Here is a 26,865-nt window from a genome sequence, read left to right on the forward strand (position 1 = left end):
GAACAGCCATCGTTAACCCTATAAAATGAATGACTAGTCAATCAAGGTCCAAAATGGATCACAAACATCTAATCTTTCGAAATGTGGTGCATTTTGAACAAGTTTAACATAATAAGTGTGATTTATCTACACTTTTAGTAAGTGAAAGTTATTTAAAAATATGTTTTATGCAAGCCACCTTCGAAGACTTGTATACAAGCCTGGTTATTTTCTGGGAATGGTTTTGAGAGAAAAGTAACAAGAATTCAATATAATAGTTTGTCCAAGCAAAAAAAATAATATGTTTTCATTGAAGTAAGTTCTATTGAATGTGAGTATGATATTGTATTTCCTCTGGCGCGATAAATTTGCAATAATTGCCCAACTGATATGGTGTATTTACTGTCAATTGAAGCTCCTTTATTATGTTCATTCGAATAAAGTAAGTACGAGAACTGTACGCAGCTCTATTTATTTTGATTATTCCTGCTATTTATGATCATTCCAATATTCCTATGATAGAAATTTGGGCGGGAAACTATCATTTAGTCAATCAACGAATCGATAAGTTGCATTCGATTGCTCGCAACAGAAACCGGAAAACGTCAACAACCTACCCGTGCGTGGGAGACTTTTTTTGATTTGCGTTGAAAATGCTGCGTGGATGTTGCAATAATCCCAATGCAATTTCTTTTATCTATGGTCAGTTTATAACAGTGAAACGGGAAAAAATTCACTAGTTTTATCAAGCTTTGTTATGTGCTAAGACGCAAAGTTATGCGCCAGAGGAAAAAATACTTGGGCTCCGCTCCACTTGTGTGCTGTTCAACATGTTACAGTTATCCGAGCATATGGTTGGATGATCCGCCAATTCTGCACTCTGATATTTCTCTAATTTAACAAAACAACGGCATGAATGAGAAAATTTACGATGAAGTTACAAAATGTTTAAGTTTCAACTTATTTTCCGAGTGCTGGAATGTATTTTATCAGTGAATGTGGCTTGAATGCTCTGAGGATTTGAATTTGTTCAAATTGCAATCCGATCTGTTGATTAAAAGAAAGGAACTTTCTGGATCATTATGTTCGCATTATATTCTAGCACAACACAATTGCAACATGAGAACAGGGGTGGCATTGCGCATCTCGAATCAAATCACTCGATTCGTACGTTTTTGCATCCGTTTCGAAAAAATTGCGGCATTAAGTATTTCGTTCGACTCCATTCAGTTGCAGTACAAGATTTCGAATGGTGCTAGTACAGCGAGTACGTTCTGTCAAACGAAATTGCGGATGAAATATGGTTTAATGTAAACAGAGAGAATAAGACATAGCTTTCTCCGTGTTTAGTATGTCGCCCGCTGGAGAGACAATCTTCAGCATATGGCGGATGTGAGTAAACAGAGAGAATAAGAGATAATTTCATCTGCGTGTAGCATGTGTAGCATGTTGCCTGTTGGAAAGGCATCCTTCAGGGCATGAATTGGCAGTTAATATATAAACAAGCAAATCGTGCTCAATGACTATAAAATCTATATTTTTATTGAGCAGTTGAAACCGATTAAAACATTATGCCAATAGGACATGTTTTATAAATTGAGATATAGTTACGACACAAATTATAAGTTTTATTATTAGTTGCATATTATTCGGCAACTCGGCCGTACGTAAACCATTTTTTGTTGAATGTCTGGGCTGTGCATATGCACAGCACATGTTTCTAAATGGACAAATTGATATGAAATTTGCGAAAAGAATCCACGTGTCTTGTAGGGACTCGAACCTCAACCTCCTACTTTCTAGATAGGCGTGATAACCCCTACACAATAAGACTACTTGAAGGTCACGTTTGCGGAGAAGTCATCAGAATCCGAGTACCAACTTCAACCACAATTAGCTCTGTTTTGCAAATTGAATATCTTTCGGATGCTTGATTTGTCCAATCTTCACATGTGCTTTACTGTTGTATATCCACAGTCAAGCAAGTACACATTGTTTATTAATCGAGAGGATCACACTCTATGCCCCAACAACGAGTTGGGCGGATTTGTGCCACAGGCTTGCTTGGCTTAAGTATTTGATTAGTTTGATTGCTCTAATTGTAATCAAGTGTCGGTCTTCCACCGCCATTAGTCGTCTGAGTACACGCGACCGCATGCGTAGAGCAATCAAACTCATCAAAAACTTTAGCATTTATTATATTTATTCGAGTTAAAGATCCAATTTTGAGCTAAATAATTTAAAGCTCAATAATACATTACTTTGATGTTTCCATGTGTTTTAGTTAAATGCACTTGGGTCATCTCTTGCGCGTTTTTTTTTATTTAACTCAACTATTTTTACGTAGATTTTGGATTATATACGTTTTTACGCAGATTTTCACCATAGATTTTTCACGCGGTTTATCGAAATCGTCAAGAAATACGTGAAAACTGCAAAAAAAAACGATTTAAGTTGAAGTCGGTTTTACGAGGATTTTGGGTAATTAGAGATTGCATATTGTCTGGAAATTATGAAAAGTAAGTAAACTAATGACATTCTTTTCTTCAAGATACAATAATGAAACATTTATACTCTTCCCGTAGAGTAATAAAAACAAATATGATGAAAAACTTTTAGCAAGAAATGACTCTCGAACAAAATTCGAAAGCTATAAAGGTGACGAGTGATTTTCATTCGACTTGAGTCGTTTTTCAGTGTGCTATCGAGTCTCCATAATGCCAAAACATCTCGTTATTCTTGTACCTCCTCGAGAATACTCGAACGATGAGTCGTTTTCGAGATCGAATCGAAAGCCGTAATGTCAAACATGTTCGACTCGACAGAATTACGTTCGAATCGAGATGCACAATGCCACCCCAGATTACGTGTGGTTCTTGGAAGTTGATCGTTCGAAAAAAACAACCAGAAATCGAGCAGAATAACATTTTAGGAGGAGGAGAAATGTTGAGCATAAAATGAAAAAAAATTGATATTTTATTAAAAGTTGAATGAAACATTTATTTACAAACTGACTAGTATCTCTATACTTCATTCAATATTTTCATATCCCAGTTCCTAGGTCCGCATGTTGTTGATTTTTGGTGGCTTCGAACTGTTGGTGATGGCGTTTGCATGCAAGTTTTTGAAACGGACTTGCATGGGGCCCTCCTTAGCCGTGCGGTAAAACGCGCGGCTACAAAGCAAGACCATGCTGATGGTCTTTTCGCAATTTTCTAGGCAATTTTCGAATTGGAAATTGTCTCGACTTCCCTGGGCATAAAAGTATCATCGTGTTAGCCTCATGATACGCGAATGCAAAAATGGTAACTTGGCTTAAAAACCTCGCAGTTAATAACTGTGGAAGTGCTTAATGAATACTAAGCTGCGAGGCGGCAATGTCCCAGTGGGGGATGTAATGCCAATAAGAAGAAGGAAGAAGAACTTACATGGAATATTTTTAAATTAAATTCACTGAACTTAAATTCAAGGAAAACCGAATAGAAAACAATTGTAACGTGCAAATCTGATGGAAATTCATTAGATCAGATGTGCTTATATCGTTTCGGGTATTGATTAACCTAAAATTATGTTTATATACTTTATGAAAGTCCTTCGAAAAATGCCAATTTCTTCAAATTAGCGGTATTAATCTAGCTATATCTCAAAATTTGGACGTGTTAGAGCATATCTGAGGACAGATTCGGATTCAGCGAGCCAAAATCTACTGAAGACACATCAATTGGTTCTGAGGACCCGCAAAAGGTTAAATTTTGTTCCGCTGTGTTATTGATAATATACCAATAGCGGATTGAAAAATCACTCAAACTTTTTAATCACCAGCTGGTAAACGCCGTACCATTTACTAGTCGAATATGTAAACTGATACGACTATTAGGACAATTAGGATAAATAAATTATTTCGCAAATAAGTTAACTAAATGAATCAGTCGCTAAACCCCATGAATCGAACCATTGAAATGTAAAATGGCCTTGACATTGGGGATAAGCCAATAATGACTTTTTTTTTGTAACTCTATATTAACCATGACAAACTAACTTAACTGAGATACCTGAAAGCTTCGTTAATTCCATCTTACACTTTCATATCCATGCTGGTTTAAAAAGAAAAAGATAAAGAACCAAAATCATCGATTGTTTCTGCTGTCAAAGGTGCTCACCATCCAATTGATTTTAATTCAATTGTTCTCGAAAATATAAATATCGGAACTGAAAAAAGAAAATCGGAACAGCAGAATAAAATGTAATCGACTGTAGGAATCTGCTCAGGGTGGGTTTACTTCAACCTTCACTGGTTGCAATGAGGTTGTAGACATTTACGACCGGTCGGTCAAGTGAACGCAATTTAAACTTCCTCAGCTCGAATCCTGTCCACTTCGATCAGATGACCTTCCTGGAATACAATCACCGCAGTAGCCGTTTAGTTCTATTTTCCCCTATTTTCAGTGGGACAGCCATTGCGCGCTGCATCCCGGCTTGAATAAGTGAAAGTCCGAACTCCAGCGGGCACTACCCTTGACACCGATCGCCTATTTTGCTCCCCACAGTAACGGCGACATTTATTATTGATCGGGCGTTGGCCGCAAGGTCCTAGAAGACAAAGACCTCAACAGCGACCCGATTGTTCGCGCTCACCCATTAACCCGTGCACTGTTGCAGGTTCGGTTGGGGCACGTAATGTGTGCATAATGCAGTTTGCAAAAAAGTGAAAGGGCCGGCAAACGAACAACAGCCTCCGGTCTCGGTCCATCGAGGAGACCCACTGAGATTGCCAGGTTTTTCGTAACTTTTTTTCCCGCAATCACTGAGCAGTGGAATTGCAGTAGCGAACTCTGTCAGGTTGCAAATTATACGCCCCTTGGGCGAGAGGACCTTGCCGCTTTTGGTTAATCGATTTCAAAACAAACCTAATCTGGGTTATTTAGTTATATGCCGAAAATTTAGTGCAACGCAACGTATGAATTTTAGGGTGTACCGTTTTCTATGAAATATTTGCACCTAAATACGTAACTGTGATCGGGAAAGATTTTTTTGCTTTGTTCAGCAATCCAATAAAAGTCGATTAAAAAAATATATGAGGATTTTTTTTGCGAAAAAGGACTAATTAACAGCGGAAATTACCAGATTTTCGTTTCAAATGAATCGTCAATCAGAATATCGTAAATTTTCTAATTTTGGGCCACTCTTGATCATAAAATTTGCACACCTTGCTTCTCCAATCTCCATTTGTGCCCGGCATGTTACATAATTATTCGCCAAAAAATGAGCAAAAAAGATGCAGCAATGTATCAAAACATTGCTATTCCATTGGCAGCTGTTGCCGTCAAAACAAAAATCGAAGAAAAACCCCACATCAATAGCCAGAATGGGGCAACGCAGTTATATGCACGCATGCTTTCTGATGAATCATTTGCCACACTCCCTGCTGGCCGAAATGCAACTGGCGTAGAAAAATAAATTTTTCCGATTTGGATCGGTCAACCGGCTGCAGCGGCGCAACATTTTGTTGCTGTTCTTCTTCTTTTTATTGGCATTACACCCCTCACTAGGAAATTGTCGCCTCGCAGCCTTAGTGTTCAATCAGCACTTCCACAGTTATTAACTGCGAGGTTACTAAGCCAAGCTACATTTTTTGCATTCATATATCATGTGGTAAGCACTAGACCAGACCGGGAATCGAACCCAGCCAGCTGGTCTCGCTTTGTAACCACGCGTCCGCCGAAAATCGTTGGCATCGGCGAGATGGGATGCGAAACACATATTAATCGATCGAACCGGCGCGATCGTGCGTCACTGCGAATGTCATTGAATGTTTTCCGATGAAGATCTTTCGAACACGATTAGTTGTGGATATGATTGGTTTCTTCGCAATTTGGATGTTGTGTTTAAATATAACTCAATGCTGAAACAATTCCGTGAAGGTCCATGTAACAGTCGAGATGCGATCCCTGATACCTTCAATTTTATGGGACAATATGGGTTTGACAATAAAACCTAAAATGCATATTGGAATAAAATGCTCATCAAAACCCAAAATTAGAAGAAGATTTTTCAAAAAATAAAAATAAAAATTGACATTTAAGTGCAGCATATGTTTTCTTATTTTTTTCACAGATACTCTTTCACACAATATTCATACAACAATTAGCTCAGTATGAAAGTCATTTCTAATCATAAATCATTAATGGTTGACCGAAAACTTAATTACGACCATATAGCCATAATGTCTATTAGACGTAATGTCTATCCGACCAACTGGCATGGATTTATCGCATTTGAATAGAGGGCTTTACCAAAGTCATATCCTGTCGGGGATTTTAACCATTTTCCTATTATTTATTCTTTTTATGAACCACTCAGACATTGACTAAAATAAATACTCCCCCTAAACAATTAGAAAATTCCCATAAAAAAATAGAAAATTGTCAATAAATAAATCAGGGTATGAGCAATAAATAAATATAAAATTTCCGCAAATAAATCAAAATTTTCATTAAAAACAATTGAAAATTTTCCACAAAACAAAAATAAATAAGCACTTTTTAAAGCAAAAATTGCAATTATAAAAGAAGAATTTTCCATAAAAAAAATAAAATGTTCCACGAAAAAAAATACAAAATTTCCATAAATAAATCAATATTAGTAAAAAAAAATTACAAAATTTTCCACAAAATGATCAATAAAGAGCAATAAAAAAATAAGAAAATTTCCATAAAGAAATATAAAAAAGCAATCAAACTGTGCTTTTTTCCATAGATGACCCCTTCTTTGAAAGCGTTTAAAGTTCATGTAAAATTTCATCAGCTTTATTGCTTTCTTGTATTTTTATAAGGAAATTTTTTTATTTTTTTATTGCTCTTTATTGATTGTTTTGCGGAAAATTTTTAATTTTTTATGGAAAAAAAAATTGTTATGTGGAAAATTTTGTAGTTGTTTATTGCTAATATTGATTTATTAGTAAGGTTTTGTATTTTTTTCGTGGAACAATTTCATTTCTTTATGGAAAATTCTTCTTTTATAATTGTTATTCTTGCTTTATTTTTGTTTTGTGGAAAATTCTAATTGTTTATAGAAATTTTGTTTTATTTGTGGAAATTTTATATTTATTTATTGCTCATACCCTGACTTCTTTATTGGCCTAATTGTTTATGAAAAATTTCTAATTTTAAATGGAAATATTATTTTGCTGCCCTCAGACATTGGTCAATATTGGAGCAATAATTATTATACCTGGCGCTTCGATTCAAAATTTGGCGGCGGCGGCGTGGCGGCGTCACGCCGTTGGAAATTGGCGGTGGGGGTGCGGCGGTATGGGTCGGCGAAAGCTTATTTCAATCAATTGCAATTTTCCGAAATGCTTCCACAAATTACTTCGTCAATTCCACCAGTAAGTGATCTGAAAGCTGCTCCGGGAATTGCTTCGAAACTACTTCCTGGGATTCCTCTGGAAGTTCCTCCAAGAATCACTGGCGGAGACAGAGATGGGGCACCACAAGATGCAATCACACCATTGTTCTCATATGCCATTGTTCTTGCGCCAAGTGGTGCCCCACCAAATAACAATAGCTGGCAACGCCAGTGCCAAGAATTCCTATGGAAGTTACTACAAGAATTCCGCCAGAGGTTTCTCCAGAAATTCGTCCGGAGGATCCTCCAACAATTCTTCCAGAAGTTTCTCCAGAAAGTCCTCCGGAGGTTTTCTAGCAATTCCTCCGTGAGATCCTCCAGGAATTCCTCCGGAGATTCCTCCAGAAATTCTTCCAGAGATTCCTCCAGAATTTTTTTCCGAATATCCTCCAAAAATTCCTCCGGGAGTTCCTTCAGTTATTTCTCCGGAAGTTCCTCCAGGAATTCCTACGGCAGTTCCGCCAGGAATTCCTCCGGAAGTTCCTCCAGGAATTCCTCCGGAAGTTCCTCCAGGAATTCCTCCGGAAGTTCCTCCAGGAATTCCTCCGGAAGTTCCTCCAGGAATTCCTCCGGAAGTTCCTCCAGGAATTCCTCCGGAAGTTCCTCCAGGAATTCCTCCGGAAGTTCCTCCAGGAATTCCTCCGGAAGTTCCTCCAGGAATTCCTCCGAAGTTCCTCCAGGAATTCCTCCGGAAGTTCCTCCAGGAATTCCTCCGGAAGTTCCTCCAGGAATTCCTCCGGAAGTTCCTCCAGGAATTCCTCCGGAAGTTCCTCCAGGAATTCCTCCGGAAGTTCCTCCAGGAATTCCTCCGGAAGTTCCTCCAGGAATTCCTCCGGAAGTTCCTCCAGGAATTCCTCCGGAAGTTCCTCCAGGAATTCCTCCGGAAGTTCCTCCAGGAATTCCTCCGGAAGTTCCTCCAGGAATTCCTCTGGAAGTTCCTCCAGGAATTCCTCCGGAAGTTCCTCCAGGAATTCCTCCGGAAGTTCCTCCAGGAATTCCTCCGGAAGTTCCTCCAGGAATTCCTCCGGAAGTTCCTCCAGGAATTCCTCCGGAAGTTCCTCCAGGAATTCCTCCGAAGTTCCTCCAGGAATTCCTCCGGAAGTTCCTCCAGGAATTCCTCCGGAAGTTCCTCCAGGAATTCCTCCGGAAGTTCCTCCAGGAATTCCTCCGGAAGTTCCTCCAGGAATTCCTCCGGAAGTTCCTCCAGGAATTCCTCCGGAAGTTCCTCCAGGAATTCCTCCGGAAGTTCCTCCAGGAATTCCTCCGGAAGTTCCTCCAGGAATTCCTCCGAAGTTCCTCCAGGAATTCCTCCGGAAGTTCCTCCAGGAATTCCTCCGAAGTTCCTCCAGGAATTCCTCCGGAAGTTCCTCCAGGAATTCCTCCGGAAGTTCCTCCAGGAATTCCTCCGGAAGTTCCTCCAGGAATTCCTCCGGAAGTTCCTCCAGGAATTCCTCCGGAAGTTCCTCCAGGAATTCCTCCGGAAGTTCCTCCAGGAATTCCTCCGGAAGTTCCTCCAGGAGTTCCTCCGGAAGTTCCTCCAGGAATTCCTCCCGAAGTTCCTCCAGGAATTCCTCCGGAAGTTCCTCCAGGAATTCCTCCGGAAGTTCCTCCAGGAATTCCTCCGGAGTTCCTCCAGGAATTCCTCCGGAAGTTCCTCCAGGAATTCCTCCGGAAGTTCCTCCAGGAATTCCTCCGGAAGTTCCTCCAGGAATTCCTCCGGAAGTTCCTCCAGGAATTCCTCCGGAAGTTCCTCCAGGAATTCCTCCGGAAGTTCCTCCAGGAATTCCTCCGGAAGTTCCTCCAGGAAGTTCCTCCAGGAATTCCTCCGGAAGTTCCTCCAGGAATTCCTCCGGAAGTTCCTCCAGGAATTCCTCCGGAAGTTCCTCCAGGAATTCCTCCAAAGTTCCTCCAGGAATTCCTCCGGAAGTTCCTCCAGGAATTCCTCCGGAAGTTCCTCCAGGAATTCCTCCGGAAGTTCCTCCAGGAATTCCTCCGGAAGTTCCTCCAGGAATTCCTCCGGAAGTTCCTCCAGGAATTCCTCCGGAAGTTCCTCCAGGAAGTTCCCCCGAACTCCCTCCTGGACTCTCTCCGGAAGTTCCTCCAGGAATTCCTCTGGAAGTTCCTCCAGGAATTCCTCCGGAAGTTCCTCCAGGAATTCCTCCGGAAGTTCCTCCAGGAATTCCTCCGGAAGTTCCTTCAAGAATTCCTCCGAAGTTCCTCAGGAATTCCTCCGGAAGTTCCTCCAGGAATTCCTCCGGAAGTTCCTCCAGGAATTCCTCCGAAGTTCCTCCAGGAATTCCTCCGGAAGTTCCTCCAGGAATTCCTCCGGAAGTTCCTCCAGGAATTCCTCCGGAAGTTCCTCCAGGAATTCCTCCGGAAGTTCCTCCAGGAATTCCTCCGGAAGTTCCTCCAGGAATTCCTCCGAAGTTCCTCCAGGAATTCCTCCGGAAGTTCCTCCAGGAATTCCTCCGGAAGTTCCTCCAGGAATTCCTCGGAAGTTCCTCCAGGAATTCCTCCGGAAGTTCCTCCAGGAATTCCTCCGGAAGTTCCTCCAGGAATTCCTCCGGAAGTTCCTCCAGGAATTCCTCCGGAAGTTCCTCCAGGAATTCCTCCGAAGTTCCTCCAGGAATTCCTCCGGAAGTTCCTCCAGGAATTCCTCCGAGTTCCTCCAGGAATTCCTCCGGAAGTTCCTCCGGGAATTCCTCCGGAAGTTCCTCCGGAAGTTCCTCCAGGAGTTCCTCAAGAAATTCCTCCAGGAAATCCTCAAGAAGTTCCTCTAGTAATTCCTTCGGAAGTTCCTCCAGTAATTCCTCCGGAAGTTCCTCCAGGAGCTCCTTCGGAAGTTCCTGCAGGAATTCCTCCGAAAGTTACTCCAGGAATTCCTCCGGAAGTTCCTCCGGGAATTCCTCCAGGAAATCCTCCAGGAAATCCTCCAGGAAATCCTCCAGAAAATCCTCCAGAAATTCCTCCAGTAATTCCTCCGGAAGTTCCTCCAGTAATTCCTCCTGGAATTCCTCCGGAAGTTTCTACAAAAATTCCTCCGGAAGTTCCTCCAGGAATTCCTTCGGAAGTTCCTCCAGGAATTCCTCGGAAGTTCCTCCAGGAATTCCTCCGGAAGTTCCTCCAGGAATTCCTCCGGAAGTTCCTCCAGGAATTCCTCCGAAGTTCCTCCAGGAATTCCTCCGGAAGTTCCTCCAGGAATTCCTCCGAAGTTCCTCCAGGAATTCCTCCGGAAGTTCCTCCAGGAATTCCTCCGGAAGTTCCTCCAGGAATTCCTCCGGAAGTTCCTCCAGGAATTCCTCCGGAAGTTCCTCCAGGAATTCCTCCGGAAGTTCCTCCAGGAATTCCTCCGGAAGTTCCTCCAGGAATTCCTCCGGAAGTTCCTCCAGGAATTCCTCCGGAAGTTCCTCCAGGAATTCCTCCGGAAGTTCCTCCAGGAATTCCTCCGGAAGTTCCTCCAGGAATTCCTCAGGAAGTTCCTCAGGAATTCCTCCGGAAGTTCATCCAGGAATTCCTCCGGAAGTTCCTCCAGGAATTCCTCCGAAGTTCCTCCAGGAATTCCTCCGAAGTTCCTCCAGGAATTCCTCCGGAAGTTCCTCCAGGAATTCCTCCGGAAGTTCTCCAGGAATTCCTCCGAAGTTCCTCCAGGAATTCCTCCGGAAGTTCCTCCAGGAATTCCTCCGGAAGTTCCTCCAGGAATTCCTCCGGAAGTTCCTCCAGGAATTCCTCCGGAAGTTCCTCCAGGAATTCCTCCGGAAGTTCCTCCAGGAATTCCTCCGAAGTTCCTCCAGGAATTCCTCCGAAGTTCCTCCAGGAATTCCTCCGGAAGTTCCTCCAGGAATTCCTCCGAAGTTCCTCCAGGAATTCCTCCGGAAGTTCCTCCAGGAATTCCTCCGGAAGTTCCTCCAGGAATTCCTCCGGAAGTTCCTCCAGGAATTCCTCCGGAAGTTCCTCCAGGAATTCCTCGGAAGTTCCTCCAGGAATTCCTCCGGAAGTTCCTCCAGGAATTCCTCCGGAAGTTCCTCCAGGAATTCCTCCGGAAGTTCCTCCAGGAATTCCTCCGGAAGTTCCTCCAGGAATTCCTCCGGAAGTTTCTCCAGGAATACCTGCGAAGTTCCTCCAGGAATTCCTGCGTAGTTCCTCCAGGAATTCCTCCGGAAGTTCCTCCAGGAATTCCTCCGGAAGTTCCTCCAGGAATTCCTCCGGAAGTTCCTCCAGGAATTCCTCCGGAAGTTCCTCCAGGAATTCCTCCGGAAGTTCCTCCAGGAATTCCTCCGGAAGTTCCTCCAGGAATTCCTCCGGAAGTTCCTCCAGGAATTCCTCCGGAAGTTCCTCCAGGAATTCCTCCGGACGTCCCCCCAGGAATACCTCCGGACGTTCCTCCAGGAATTCCCCCGGAAGTTCCTCCAGGAATTCCTCCGGAAGTTCCTCCAGGAATTCCTCCGGAAGTTCCTCCAGGAATTCCTCCGGAAGTTCCTCCAGGAATTCCTCCGGAAGTTCCTCCAGGAATTCCTCCGGAAGTTCCTCCAGGAATTCCTCCGGAAGTTCCTCCAGGAATTCCTCCGGAAGTTCCTCCAGGAATTCCTCCGAAGTTCCTCCAGGAATTCCTCCGGAAGTTCCTCCAGGAATTCCTCCGGAAGTTCCTCCAGGAATTCCTCCGGAAGTTCCTCCAGAATTCCTCCGGAAGTTCCTCCAGGAATTCCTCCGGAAGTTCCTCCAGGAATTCCTCCGGAAGTTCCTCCAGGAATTCCTCCGGAAGTTCCTCCAGGAATTCCTCCGGAAGTTCCTCCAGGAATTCCTCCGGAAGTTCCTCCAGGAATTCCTCCGGAAGTTCCTCCAGGAATTCCTCCGGAAGTTCCTCCAGGAATTCCTCCGGAAGTTCCTCCAGGAATTCCTCCGGAAGTTCCTCCAGGAATTCCTCCGAAGTACCTCCAGGAATTCCTCGGGAAGTTCCTCCAGGAATTCCTTCGGAAGTTTCTCCAGGAATTCTTCCAGGAATTCCTTCAGGAGATTCTCCAGGAATTCCTCCGGAAGTTCCTCCAGGAATTCCTCCGGAAGTTCCTCCAGGAATTCCTCCGGAAGTTCCTCCAGGAATTCCTCCGGAAGTTCCTCCAGGCATTCCTCCGGAAGTTCCTCCAGGAATTCCTCCGGAAGTTCCTCCAGGAATTCCTCCGGAAGTTCCTCCAGGAATTCCTCCGGAAGTTCCTCCAGGAATTCCTCCGGAAGTTCCTCCAGTAATTCCTCCGGAAGTTCCTCCAGGAATTCCTCCGGAAGTTCCTCCATTAATTACTCCGAAAGTTCCTCCGGGAATTCCTGCGGAAGTTCCTTCAGGAATATTTCCGGAAGTTCTTCCGGGAATTCATCGGAAAGTACCTCTAGGAATTCCTCCGGAAGTACCTCCAAGAGTTCCTCCGGAAGTTTCTCCGTGGATTCCTCCGGGAGTTCCTCCAGGAATTCCTCCAGAAGTTGTTCCAGGAATTTCTCCGTAATTTCCTCCAGGAACTCCTCCGGAAATTCCTCCAGGAATTCCTCCGGAAATTCCTCCAGGAATTCCTCCGGAAGTTCCTCCAGGAATTCCTCCGGAAGTTCCTCCAGGAATTCCTCCGGAAGTTCCTCCAGGAATTCCTCCGGAAGTTCCTCCAGGAATTCCTCCGGAAGTTCCTCCAGGAATTCCTCCGGAAGTTCCTCCACGAATTCCTCCGCAAGTTCCTCCAGGAATTCCTCCGGAAGTTCCTCCAGGAATTCCTCCGGAAGTTCCTCCAGGAATTCCTCCGGAAGTTCCTCCAGGAATTCCTCCGGAAGTTCCTCCAGGAATTCCTCCGAGAGTTCCTCCAGGAATTCCTCCGGAAGTTCCTCCAGGAATTCCTCCGGAAGTTCCTCCAGGAATTCCTCCGGAAGTTCCTCCAGGAATTCCTCCGGAAGTTCCTCCAGGAATTCCTCCGGAAGTTCCTCCAGGAATTCCTCCGGAAGTTCCTCCAGGAATTCCTCCGGAAGTTCCTCCAGGAATTCCTCCGAAGTTCCTCCAGGAATTCCTCCGGAAGTTCCTCCAGGAATTCCTCCGGAAGTTCCTCCAGGAATTCCTCCGGAAGTTCCTCCAGGAATTCCTCCGGAAGTTCCTCCAGGAATTCCTCCGGAAGTTCCTCCAGGAATTCCTCCGGAAGTTCCTCCAGGAATTCCTCCGGAAGTTCCTTCCAGGAATTCCTCCGGAAGTTCCTCCAGGAATTCCTCCGCAAGTTCCTCCAGGAATTCCTCCGGAAGTTCCTCCAGGAATTCCTCCGGAAGTTCCTCCAGGAATTCCTCCGGAAGTTCCTCCAGGAATTCCTCCGCAAGTTCCTCCAGGAATTCCTCCGCAAGTTCCTCCAGGAATTCCTCCTGGAAGTTCCTCCAGGAATTCCTCCGGAAGTTCCTCCAGGAATTCCTCCGGAAGTTCCTCCAGGAATTCCTCCGGAAGTTCCTCCAGGAATTCCTCCGGTAGTTCCTCCAGGAATTCCTCCGGTAGTTCCTCCAGGAATTCCTCCGGAAGTTCCTCCAGAAATTCCTCCGGAAGTTCCCCCAGTTTTTTTCCCGGTAATTCCTTCAAATATTTTTCAGGAACTCCTCCGAAAGTTTCTATATGAATGCTTCAAAATTTTAGCTGAAGAAATTCTATGAGCAATTCCTTGAACTCCTGAAGAACAATTCTCTTAATTTCTGAATAATATAATGTCAGGTGCATTTTGTTTGAACAAATATTGCTTTGTTTGTTATACGTTGTACAACAAGGGATTTAGTAATTCCTCTACAAAAAAATCATGCTGAATAAGCTACTTTTTTAGTTGAAAAAGCCTTTTTTTTAATGAAATAGGTCCTTCATCAACTTTCAATTTTGTTGGGTCTACACACTTAATTTATTTTTACCGGAATCTTACAAAATGTGAGCCGTGCCCTAGCAATCATGTTTTTCTTGCCGAAATTCCTGTCAAAGTTGCTAAAAATTAGTAAAAAAATTGCTATATATGAATGAAAAGTATTTTTGTAAACGTCAACCAAAACGTTCATTGTTTCGTTAAGGCTCAAATCTTTGAATTTTGCATGGAGAGTACTACAGAGTTCGATTAATGTGGAGTGGAATCTTTCTACGATTCCGTTAGAACAAGAATTACTCGCGTTATGGATTTCGATGCTTATTAATCGTTGAGAAACCGACAAAATCAATGGATTTAAATGTGAGCCATTTCTGACCCTTCATGAAAAATACATCGATGTGGATTCTATCAAAGACAGTTTCGCCAAAAGTACTTGTTTGGATTAATTTTGGATTTTTGCGATCGTATTTGCTACGTTTGCAAGTATCGCAAGAATTTATGAAAATTTCATTCTTTCTAGCTCGGGAAAAAAGTATCATGGTAAAATCTGTCTTTTATTTTCTTTTTACCCTCGATGTCTATATCCATGAGTACTTTCGGTCAGCTCGTCCTGATCTATGCCCAGTCTGGTGTCATCCAAGAGTTTCTCTGAAATGAAAACTTTGAAAATTTTTTCAGCCGAAAAATGTATCACGAATCATAGAACATGTAATTTCAAAATTGCATTTAAACACATTGGTAACTGTTTAAGGTAATGCGTTAGAAACGCAAACGATAGCTACTTATAGAGGTGGATGAAATTTGGGTAGAAAAATCTATGAATGGAAAGCTGGTAGGATCGAATTTAACATTGACGAATTGATAATTTGTTGTACAATTAATTGACACAATATTAATAACAGCCCGTATATTAAAACCAGTTGTCGATAAACCAAATACAAAATCAATTTATTTACAATTTCTTACATCGTATGTACACAATAATGGATGGAACACATTCTTGAATGCTTGGAATATTATTCAAAATTTTGTTAAGTAATGTTTTATTTCACAAGTATCAAATTATTAAAAAATAAACTTTTATTTTTATTTTCCTACCTCTGAACTGATGGTTTGATGCACTGCTCGATTGCTGCTAGCAGATTCATCTGTTTTCACGCCGTTGTTTTCCACTCAATTTCAAGCTAAAACAATTCTATCACTTCAAAATTCACTTCACAGCACATAAAGCACATCACATTTTCACTATGAATATTAGTTTTTTTCCTATAGTTTGATATAGGTTTATTTCGAACAACGTCTAAATTATCCTTGTCCGTATTCCAAACTGTTTACATGGCTTGCAGTACTCTCAAGGGTTGCCGACCTAGATTTTTATTTCAAAGCGCTTGAATGAACTTTCACTGTGCTATTCAACTCTTATGTTTGTAAAATAAATTATATCGAAAAGATAAGTTATGACAAACACAAAATTTAACTGATAAGATGGAAAACTGCAACAAAAACAGCAATTTCGTAATTACATTTCAACTCAAATATAAAACATTGAACAATTCGGCATCATTGCAATCATATCGTTACGTATACACACAAGTAATAGTGTGCGTATTTTATGTTGGAAACAGTAATATTGATATAGGTACAGGCATAGGATTAACTGTTTTTGAATGTTATTGAAATAGGTGCATGGCGGGGATGATGTTTTTTAGCTAAATACTTCTATAATGTGATGAAAATTTCATTTTTGAAGTTACCTAATTGTTTTCAATTAAAAATTACATGAGCCGGGCATAATTATTCTCATGTTTCTTGATTATTGGGTGAGAAATCAATGCATTTCATATGCACATTGCCTTATTTTTTATTGATATAAGAACAGATACCCTAAATAAAGGAATTATGATTAAAAAATGCGTTAGAGAGATTGTCTGTTTCTTTTGCAAAAAGCTTCAACGAACTTTTATTCTGCTTCACAGTCATAATTCACCTTTAAGAAGTTCTTAATAACTCCGATACCGCCTAAGTGACGCTAAATCGCTTTAAATTCCACTTGTCAACTGATTGATTAACGATTCAGAGAAACATTAACGAAACTTGCCTTAGGGCCCAATAAATCATCTGTCATGCATCCGAATGGTGCTTTTTCATGTCAATCTAACGAAACCTTCAACTTCATCCTTTCAACGAGTGTCAAAACCACACCGACACGGTGCCATTACCGCACAATATAAACCAGAAATTATGACTTTCGAGGCGACATCTTTTCTCGGCCAACACAAATCTCTTAAAACGTCATGTCAACGGGACCATAAAAATCTCTGGTTGTGTAAGTCAAAGGTTACCAGAAATACGATGACAAAGCCACTCGTAGGCTGATGAACTTCCTGTTTTCCTAACTCATAATCGAAATCCAATTCGGACCGGGTGTTGGCGTCAATTGAGCGACCTCGAGGTCAAATTGGCGACCTAAAGTAAACAACGTACTAATTTCCGAATGCTGAAAGAACAACAAAGTCAAATATGATTCACACCAAACAGATCGGAATTGGTCTTCAGTATGCGATTAGTGCTTTTGGTATCCATAAGTATCAATTGCTAAGTCACACAGTAAGGAAAAAACGTCTGTTTTGAGGATCGTTGTTAGCCAGCCACGCAGACAGGTGAACAAGATAAGTGTGGGGTCGGTTTGGCATAGCTGCAAGCTTTGAGCGTTCGTCGGTCTCGATAAATGTTGATAACCTTGCAAAATTGGTGAACTACATGTGGTTCGCATGCTGTCGTTAGAAACGGGTTTCAGCGGTGCTGTTGGGCTCGCCTCAAATAGGAGGATAATTGGATTAATTTATTAAATGGCTGACAGTGGGGCTTTCTGTTGACATGAAACCCCTGTCGTGTCATTTCTTTATCAACGCGTATGCACCAAATAATACGCATTTGATAGATATAACATAGTGGCGGTCCAAAATCAAGCCCATGAGATATTTTACAGTATTGTACGCAAACATTGAAATGCAGTTTGTGACGTTTTTTGCTAACTAAGTAAACTGTTATTAATTGTAATTAATCAAACTATAAAAAGTTTCAAAGAGTATTGAACGCAAATGTTCAAATGCAATTCAATAGAAAATGATATTTTAATTTATGTTTGTCTGTCGATTACGAGGTTAGTGTTTTGACTAAATACGAATTTAATTTGAAATTGATCACGTACTGTTGTACTGTATTGTCGTACAACGAAACTGATTGTCTATCGCTTTTGTACTGTTTTGTTAGGCTCGTTATCGGCAGCAAAATAGAATTTCCATAAAAAATTAAAAATATTCCTAAAAAAATTAGGAATTGGCCAATAAAGAAATAAACGTATAAGCAACAGATAAATATAAAATTGCCATAAAAAATGGAACATTCCCATTACCAATAAAGAATTTATCACGGAACAAAATATATAAGCGCTCTGAAAAGCAAAAATTTAAATTTTCCATAAAGAAATCGAAATGTCGCATTGAAAAAATTGATAAATAGCTAATAAAAAGCAATAATGAAATAAAAAAAATCAAAAAATAGGAAAAAGTAATAAATATTATTAAATGTTCCATAAACTATAAACGTTTCTACGGAAGGGGTCATCAAATTTTAAATTATTTATAAATTTTTTTTTTATTTGTTGCTCATAGGTTTATTTTGCATTGGCAATTCCCTGTTTTTGTATGGAAAGTTTTCCGGAGGAACTTCCGGAGGAACTTCCGGAGGAGTTACCGGAGGAACTTCCGGAGGAGTTCCTGGAGGAACTTCCGGAGGAGTTCCTGGAGGAACTTCCGGAAGAATTCCTGGAGGAACTTCCGGAGGAGTTCCTGGACGGACTTCCGGAGGAGTTCCTGGACGGAACTCCCGGAGGAGTTCGGAGGAACCTCCGGAGGAGTCCCTGCAGGGCCTTCCGGAGGAGTTCGCGGAGGAACTTCCGGAGGAGTTCCTGGAGGAACTTCCGGAGGAGTTCCCGGAGGAACTTCCGGAGGAGTTCCCGGAGGAACTTCCGGAGGAGTTCCCGGAGGAACTTCCGGAGGAGTTCCCGGAGGAACTTCCGGAGGAGTTCCCGGAGGAACTTCCGGAGGAGTTCCCGGAGGAACTTCCGGAGGAGTTCCGGGAGGAACTTCCGGAGGAGTTCCCGGAGGAACTTCCGGAGGAGTTCCCGGAGGAACTTCCGGAGGAGTTCCCGGAGGAACTTCCGGAGGAGTTCCCGGAGGAACTTCCGGAGGAGTTCCCGGAGAAACTTTCGGAGGAGTTCCCGGAGGAACTTTTTGAGGAGTTCCCGGAGGAACTTCCGGAGGAGTTCCCGGAGGAACTTCCGGAGGAGTTCCCGGAGGAATTTCCGGAGGAGTTCCCGGAGGAACTTCCGGAGGAGGTCTGGGAGGAACTTCCGGAGGAGTTCCCGGAGGAACTTCCGGAGGAGTTCCCGGAGGAACTTCCGGAGGAGTTCCGGGAGGAACTGCCGGAGGAGTTCCCGGAGGAACTTCCGGAGGAGTTCCTGGAGGAACTTCCGGAGGAGTTCCCCGAGCAGAGTACGGAGTAGTTCCTGGGGGAACGTGCGGGGGAGTCCCCGGAGGAACTTTCGGAGGAGTTCCCGGAGGAACTTCCGGAGGAGTTCCCGGAGGAACTTCCGGAGGAGTTCCTGGAGGAACTTCCGGAGGAGTTCCCGGAGGAACTTCCGGAGGAGTTCCCGGAGGAACTTCCGGAGGAGTTCCCGGAGGAACTTCCGGAGGAGTTCCCGGAGGAACTTCCGGAGGAGTTCCCGGAGGAACTTCCGGAGGAGTTCCTGGAGGAACTTCCGGAGGAGTTCCCGGAGGAACTTCCGGAGGAGTTCCCGGAGGAACTTCCGGAGGAGTTCCCGGAGGAACTTCCGGAGGAGTTCCCGGAGGAACTTCCGGAGGAGTTCCAGGAGGAACCTCCGGAGGAGTTAACGGAGGAAAAACCGGAGGAGATCCCGGAGGAACTTCCGGCGGAGTTCCCTGGAGGTACTTCCGGAGGAGTTCCCGAAGGAACTTCCGGAGGAGTTCCCGGAGTAACTTCCGGAGGAGTTCCGGGATGAACTTCCGGAGGAGTTCCCGGAGGAACTTCCGGAGGAGTTCCCGGAGGAACTTCCGGAGGAGTTCCTGGAGGAACTTCCGGAGGAGTTCCCGGAGGAACTTCCGGAGGAGTTCCCGGAGGAACTTCCGGAGGAGTTCCCGGAGGAATTCCCGGAGGAACTTCCGGAGGAGTTCCCGGAGGAACTTCCGAAGGAGTTCCCGGAGGAACTTCCGGAGGAGTTCCCGGAGGAACTTCCGGAGGAGTTTTCGGAGGAACTTCCGGAGGAGTTCCCGGAGGAACTTCCGGAGGAGTTCCCGGAGGAACTTCCGGAGGAGTTCCCGGAGGAACTTCCGGAGGAGTTCCCGGAGGAACTTCCGGAGGAGTTCCTGGAGGAACTTCCGGAGGAGTTCCTGGAGGAACTTCCGGAGGAGTTCCCGGAGGAACTTCCGGAGGAGTTCCTGGAGGAACTTCCGGAGGAGTTCCCGGAGGAACTTCCGAAGGAGTTCCCGGAGGAACTTCCGGAGGAGTTCCCGGAGGAACTTCCGGAGGAGTTCCCGGAGGAACTTCCGGAGGAGTTCCCGGAGCAACTTCCGGAGGAGTTCCCGGAGGAACTCCCGGAGGAGTGCCTGGGGGAACGTCCGGAGGCGTTCCAGGAGGAACTTCCGGAGGAGTTCCTGGAGGAACTTCCGGAGGAGTTCCCGGAGGAACTTCCGGAGGAGTTCCCGGAGGAACTTCCGGAGGAGTTCCCGGAGGAACTTCCGGAGGAGTTCGGAAGAACTTCCGGAGGAATTCCTGGAGGAACTTCCGGAGGAGTTCCGGGAGGAGCTTCCGGAGGGGGTCGGGGACGAACTTCGGGGGGGGATCCAGGAGGAAGTTCCGGAGGAGTTCCGGGAGGAACTTCCGGAGGAGTTCCTGGAGGAACTTCCGGAGGAGTTCCCGGAGGAACTTCCGGAGGAGTTCCCGGAGGAACTTCCGGAGGAGTTCCCGGAGGAACTTCCGGAGGAGTTCCCGGAGGAACTTCCGGAGGAGTTCCCGGAGGAACTTCCGGAGGAGTTCCTGGAGGAACTTCCGGAGGAGTTCCCGGAGGAACTTCCGGAGGAGTTCCCGGAGGAACTTCCGGAGGAGTTCCCGGAGGAACTTCCGGAGGAGTTCCCGGAGGAACTTCCGGAGGAATTCCCGGAGGAACTTCCGGAGGAATTCCCGGAGGAACTTCCGGAGGAATTTACGGAGGAACGTTCGGAGGAATTCCCGGAGGAACTTCCAGAGGAATTCCTGGAGAAACTTTCAGAAGAATTCCCGGAGGAACTCCGGGAGGAATTTCCGGAGGAACATCCGTAGGAATTCGTGGAGGAACTTCCAGAGAAATTCATGCAGGAACTTCCGGAAGAATTCCCGGAGGAACTTCCAGAGAAACTTCCGGGCGAATCGCCAGAGGAACTTTCGGAGGAATTCCCGGAGAAACTTTCGGAGGAATTCCCGGAGGATCTTCCGGAGGAATTCCGGAGAAACTTCCGGAGGAATTCCCGGAGGAACTTTCGGAGGAATTCCCGGAGGAACTTTCGGAGGAATTCTCGGAGGAACTTCCGGGAGAATTCCCGGAGGAACTTCCGGAGGAATTCCTGGAGGAACTTCCGGAGGAATTCCCGAAGGAACTTCCGGAGGAATTCCCGGAGGAACTTCCGGAGAAATTCCCGGAGGAACTTCCGGAGGAACTTCCGGAGGAATTCCCGGAGAACTTCCGGAGGAATTTCCGGAGGAACTTCCGGAGGAATTCCCGGAGGAACTTCCGGAGGAATTCCCGGAGGAACTTCCGGAGGAATTCCCGGAGGAATTTCCGGAGGAATTCCCGGAGGAACTTCCGGAGGAATTCCCGGAGGAACTTCCGGAGGAATTCCCGGAGGAACTTCCGGAGGAAGCCCCGGAGGGACTCCCGGAGGAATTCCCGGGGGAACTTCCGGAGGAATTCCCGGAGGAACTTCCGGAGGAATTCCCGGAGGAACTTCCGGAGGAATTCCCGGAGGAACTTCCGGAGGAATTCCGAGAGGAACTTCCGGAGGAATTCCGAGAGGAACTTCCGCAGGGGTTGCCGGAGGAACATCCGAAAGAATTCCCGGAGGAACTACCAGAAGAATTTCCGGAAGAACTTCTGAAGGAATTCGGAGGAACTTCCGGAGGAATTCCCGGAGGAACTTCCGGAGGAATTCCCGGAGGAACTTCCGGAGGAATTCCCGGAGGAACTTCCGGAGGAATTCCCGGAGGAACTTCCGGAGGAATTCCCGGAGGAACTTCCGGAGGAATTCCCGGAGGAACTTCCGGAGGAATTCCTGGAGGAACTTCCGGAGGAATACCTGGGGGAACTTCCGGAGGAATTCCCGGAGGAACTTCCGGAGGAATTCCCGGAGGAACTTCCGGAGGAATTCCCGGAGGAACTTCCGGAGGAATTCCCGGAGGGACTTCCGGAGGAATTCCCGGAGGAACTTCCGGAGGAATTCCCGGAGGAACTTCCGGAGGAATTCCCGGAGGAACTTCCGGAGGAATTCCCGGAGGAACTTCCGGAGGAATCCCCGGAGGAACTTCCGGAGGAATTCCCGGAGGAACTTCCGGAGGAATTCCCGGAGGAACTTCCGGAGGAATTCCCGGAGGAACTTCCCGGAGGAACTTCCGGAGGAATTCCCGGAGGAACTTCCGGAGGAATTCCCGGAGGAACTTCTGGAGCAATTTCCAGAGGAAATTCTGGAGCAATTCTCGGAGGAACTTCCGAACGAGCTGTCTGAGAAATTCGTGGAAGAACTTCCGGAGGAATTCACTAGAGGAGTCTCCGGGTGATTTTTTAAAGGAAGGAAGGAGACTTCCGGGAGAAAGTTCTGTGGATCCTTTTGAAAAAAATTCGAGTTGAATTTCTTCTGGCAAACACACTGCGACTTTTATGTACTGCAAAAGCCACTCTGGCCTTAGTCTAAGTAATTGAATATTAAGAAACTGTGTACCCTTTATTGTACTATAAACGGTGTAATCAGAGAAAGAATTTTGCAATGAAAATGCCACATTTTCTAGGTTACCGAGGAATGAAGGAATTAAAAAAAGGGACCCGTAACGCTGGGTAGACACCTTTACGTGGTGTGTTACGGGGTAAGATCTACCACGGTTACATTGCCATCTACAGGCAAATCCTGACCCAACGAATACCTTCCTCATTATCCAGTATTTATGAGGGTGTCGCTAAGTCGGTGGCCTCTCGTTAAGTAAGTACCACATCAACACTTCCTTATACACAATCACCATGGCTTGGGTCCCTTCTCATTGCTCGATTCCGGGAAATGAGAAAGCGGACTCATTGGCTAAGGTGAGCGCTATGGAAGGTGATATTTACGATCGACAAATCACCTTCGATGAATTTTTCACATTAGTTCGTCAGGAAACCTTGAACAGCTGGCAACAGAAATGGACAAATGGGGAGTTGGGTAGATGGCTGTATTCAATTCGCCCGCAGGTGTGGGAGCGTCCATGGTTCAAAAAATTTAATATGGGACGAGACTTCATTCGAACCATGTGTCGTCTAATGTCCAATCACTACACTTTAAACGCACATCTTTTCAGAGTGGGGCTCTCAGAAGGCAATCTTTGTGTTTGCGGCGCAGATTATCAGGACATTGACCATGTCGTATGGGCGTGCGATGAGCATCGTGACCCCAGATCTGCGCTAAATGAACATCTCCGGGCTCGAGGGAAACAACGAAAACCTATTAGGGATATTTTGGCGGGTCTTGATCTCGAATACATGTCCCTTGTCCACCAATTCTTGAAGATGGCAGATGTTAGGCTGCAACCATTGTCCCCTTGTCGTACCCCATCACGAATGTCTTCTTCTTGTTGCTCATCAATGTCTGTCGTTATTCCCTCTCGTATTTCTTCCTCTTGTTGTCTTTGTTTGTTCCGTTACAGATGAAACATCGTTAAGCATCTAAACCATGTAACCATTAGAATCGTAATAAGTAAATACCTTAAATCCCTTTCCTTTGTATTATTGTATTCCCTAACCTCGACCAAACCGCGAGTTTTTCGGTTCCCCAAAACTAACATTATTTATAAGAATCAAGATTAAAATTGTACTAGAAACATGATTTTGGCTCCGTAGCGCTTTACGGCAAATGAGCCTTTCAAATAAACAAAAGATTAAAAAAAAATCAACACTTCCTTCCTCTCCCTAGTTACGGTGAAGATGGGCATGGCCAGGAGTAGTAATCCTCATGCTTTTGTTATTTTTGTTTAAGACTGGAATAAAGAACCACTCCCCTTCTTGATTTCTGATAGCATTCTAGATAAGGATCTCAAAAGTAAAACATGAGTATCTTCTTCTTATTGACATTACATCCCCACACTGGGACAGAGCCGCCTCGCAGCTTAGTGTTCATTAAGCACTTCCACAGTTATTAACTGCGAGGTTTCTAAGCCAGGTTACCATTTTTGCATTCGTATATCATGAGGCTAACACGATGATACTTTTATGCCCAGGGAAGTCGAGACAATTTCCAATCCGAAAATTGCCTAGACCGGCACTGGGAATCGAACCCAGCCACCCTCAGCATGGTCTTGCTTTGTAGTCGCGCGTCTTACCGCACGGCTAAGGAGGGCCCAAACATGAGTATCACTAGTGTCCAATCTACGAATTACACCGTAACAATGCTAATGGATTGAAAAAAAAAATGCTTCGATAGTCTTCAGAAGATGGGATAGATGTGGATTGAATTGGCGACTAAGCATTGGAAGAGATGGAGAGAGGCGCATTTGGTCTCGGGAGACTGAAGTCAGATATCTAAAGCGAACAAGTATTTAAAAAAATGTTCCTCACAAGTGGGTCGTTAAAACTGGGGATTAAATGAATTTAATTTGGTATGTTGTATGTGAATATTTTTCGCTAAAAGGTGGACAGAATCGATAGGAAACATATGGGTTCCAAAGGAAAATTGTGATGTTCCACTTACCTAAATGTACCCCGCTTCCCAGCGTTTATATAAATACAAACGGTATTGTTCACTAACTACTTGAATCGATATCCGTCAAAGCACACGCAAATCACGGTAGGATCAGGTTAACCACTTTCGGGCGTTGTTAATCGCTTTCGTTACACTTCGAGCACTTGCAAGCTGCAATTGCAACACAATTTCCTTCACCGCTTCTTCCCTTCACCCACTCCTTTCGACGCTGACGGCGATCACAATGAAGACCCCCAAACAGATGATGGTCAGCGGGCGCCCGATTCACACTCGATCAACCAAACCAAAGCAAAGCAAAACAATGTGCGTAAATCGCCAAACAAAAATAACAACAACAAAAAACGGCCACCGTTCAAGTGGTACGCAGTCTGCTCTTGCTTAATTTTTTGTTCGGAATTACGCAACCTTTGTTTGCAGAGCGCTGTTGTAGAAGCAGCAGCAAAAGCAGCGAGGCCAAACCACAGCCAGAGATCAACGCGCGCGCTCGCCACGTTCGCTGAAGAGGGCTTCAAAACTTGCGCAGCTAAATTGGATTTTAAAAGCACCACCAGCGATCCAAATGGGCAAAACAAATAAGCGCAAACAAATTAGATTAGCCTAAGGTCGCGTGCCGCCGGTTTTGGGGACACTCGCGAATTGGATGCACCGCCAGAGACCGCGCACGTTCGAACGTGTGCAAAATTACGCGCGGTAGGTGGGTATTCGAGCAGATGTCGTTGACGGACCGCGGGACGAATTCAGGCCGAACGCAACGCGCAATGCCAACTGATTGGAAGACGCTAAATCGGACGGACGGACCAACGTGTGTTCCCATCATCGCCTGCCGGACGGGCGGACAGAAGGAACCGTTTCCTCGCTTCCGCCACCGCGTTATCATAGCACGGTGAAAAGAGAGAGTGATCGAGGAACGTGTGGCTGGTGAATGTGCACCCCCGGAATGCCGTGATACGTCACGGCTTCGGAACGTGGATTGAGCAATGGTAACGATTGGATGAGGAAGAAAGAGAGTGTGGGGTTCGAGTGTCGTTAAACAACACGTTATCGATTGATGCACCGAGGGAAATAGTACAGATAAATATTGTGAATTTCATTCGATACGGTGTGCGCTCGAGTGACACTCCCAGTTTCATACGTGAGAAATTGAATTTCAAAGTACGGCTGGGCATTTGAGCTCACCTTTCTATCAGTATACAGTATAGGAAACGAATCATGACAATCCAAAAATTTGGTTCTTAAAAACCGATTCAACCCATGTTAAACAATCCTATTTTCTTGAAGCTCAAAAATGAAGAACATGTTGATAGTGAATCCAAAAATATAAGTTGACTAACTTATTGAGCTAAGATCCCAAGTGTAATATCCCAGTTTTGAGTACTTTCAAAGTTTAATCATAAACGAGATGAGCCGGCCAAGGGCCGAAAATCTCGTTAATAAAGACAATAATAATAAGATTAATCGTAACAATCTTATTCATATTTTTCCAAAGTGCATCAGTAACTTATTTTATTATGCGCATCTTTCGCTTACACCTTTCTCCTTCTTCCACAGCAAGCACGCCAAGCATTAAATGCTGTCAAGCAACCAGCACAACAAGCAACGATAAAGAAGGGGAAACATGACTTTCGAGGCTTGTTTCGCTTATCGAGACACACATCAAGACGTAATCCGTGACGATTCGTCGAGATGAGGTCATCTGCCATCAGCCCAGACAAAGACCACAAGCTGCTTCCTCATGGTCTGAACACCAATGCATTGCAATGCTTTCGTCATCGCTATTGATGTTGTTTGTTTTTATCATCTTTCACCTTCTTCCGTTTTTTAAATGATGCAAAAGGTAGTGAGAGTGGATTTAAAAATAGCTCACTTTTCCTGCCACTTGTTGGCGTTGGGTGTGGATAACGCTCTTTCATAATTGAATAATGTTTGCGCGTTCGATACGCCCAACACCTGTTTATAAATTCATTACCAGCGTTTAGTAATCATTTGAGGCGTTAAAATTGAAATCTTTCCAATAGTGTTCTTTACTATCTGAGTCACGTCCACTGCATCCACCGAATCAGCCAGGCTACTAATTAGACAACGCGTGCGGGGTAGTGCAACAAACGCTGACGCTGCCGAGACCACCCTTAGTCTGATTTTTTTTTATCAAAAATACTGAGACCATATTCATTCATTCAAAATTTTGACAGACAAAAATCTATATTTTCGTTTGCCTTCGAGGAAAAAAATAAAATTTCGAACAGTTCTGAATAAAGGGAGATTCGAAATAATGATTTGTTGGTCCGTTGGTAGCAACTCTCAGCTTCTTCTTCCGACCCTCTTTTTGAGTCGAGGAAACATCCCAATCTGACCTCGCACGAGTCTCTCGTCGACTATAGCACCCCTCTGGTTTCTTCCGGAGGACAGCAACCCAACGCTAACTAACTTATTCTGTTTCGGACCCAAAGTCTCACATTTGTGGACCCTCACTCTTCCGCTGGAGGCCAATCTCTGTCTCCAGTGGAATATCAACGGCTATTGGAACAACCTTCCCGACCTAGAGCTATCAAGGCTCGACGGTCCGCCGTGGAATATTGGCC

General features: G+C 44.7%; 1 protein-coding gene across 1 annotated transcript in view; it reads right to left on the bottom strand.

The window, feature by feature from the left end:
• Positions 1 to 24,547, bottom strand: part of LOC134205851 (uncharacterized) — a 114,483-nt gene extending 89,936 nt beyond the window's left edge. The window contains exon 1 of the mRNA XM_062681487.1: positions 24,275 to 24,547. The gene's annotated coding sequence lies outside the window, so the exon portion shown is untranslated. The remainder of the gene's footprint in view (positions 1 to 24,274) is intronic.
• Between the last annotated feature and the right edge of the window lie 2,318 nt (positions 24,548 to 26,865).

The sequence above is a fragment of the Armigeres subalbatus genome, chromosome 1, assembly GCF_024139115.2.
Source record: "Armigeres subalbatus isolate Guangzhou_Male chromosome 1, GZ_Asu_2, whole genome shotgun sequence".
Taxonomy (NCBI): Eukaryota; Metazoa; Arthropoda; class Insecta; order Diptera; family Culicidae; genus Armigeres; species Armigeres subalbatus.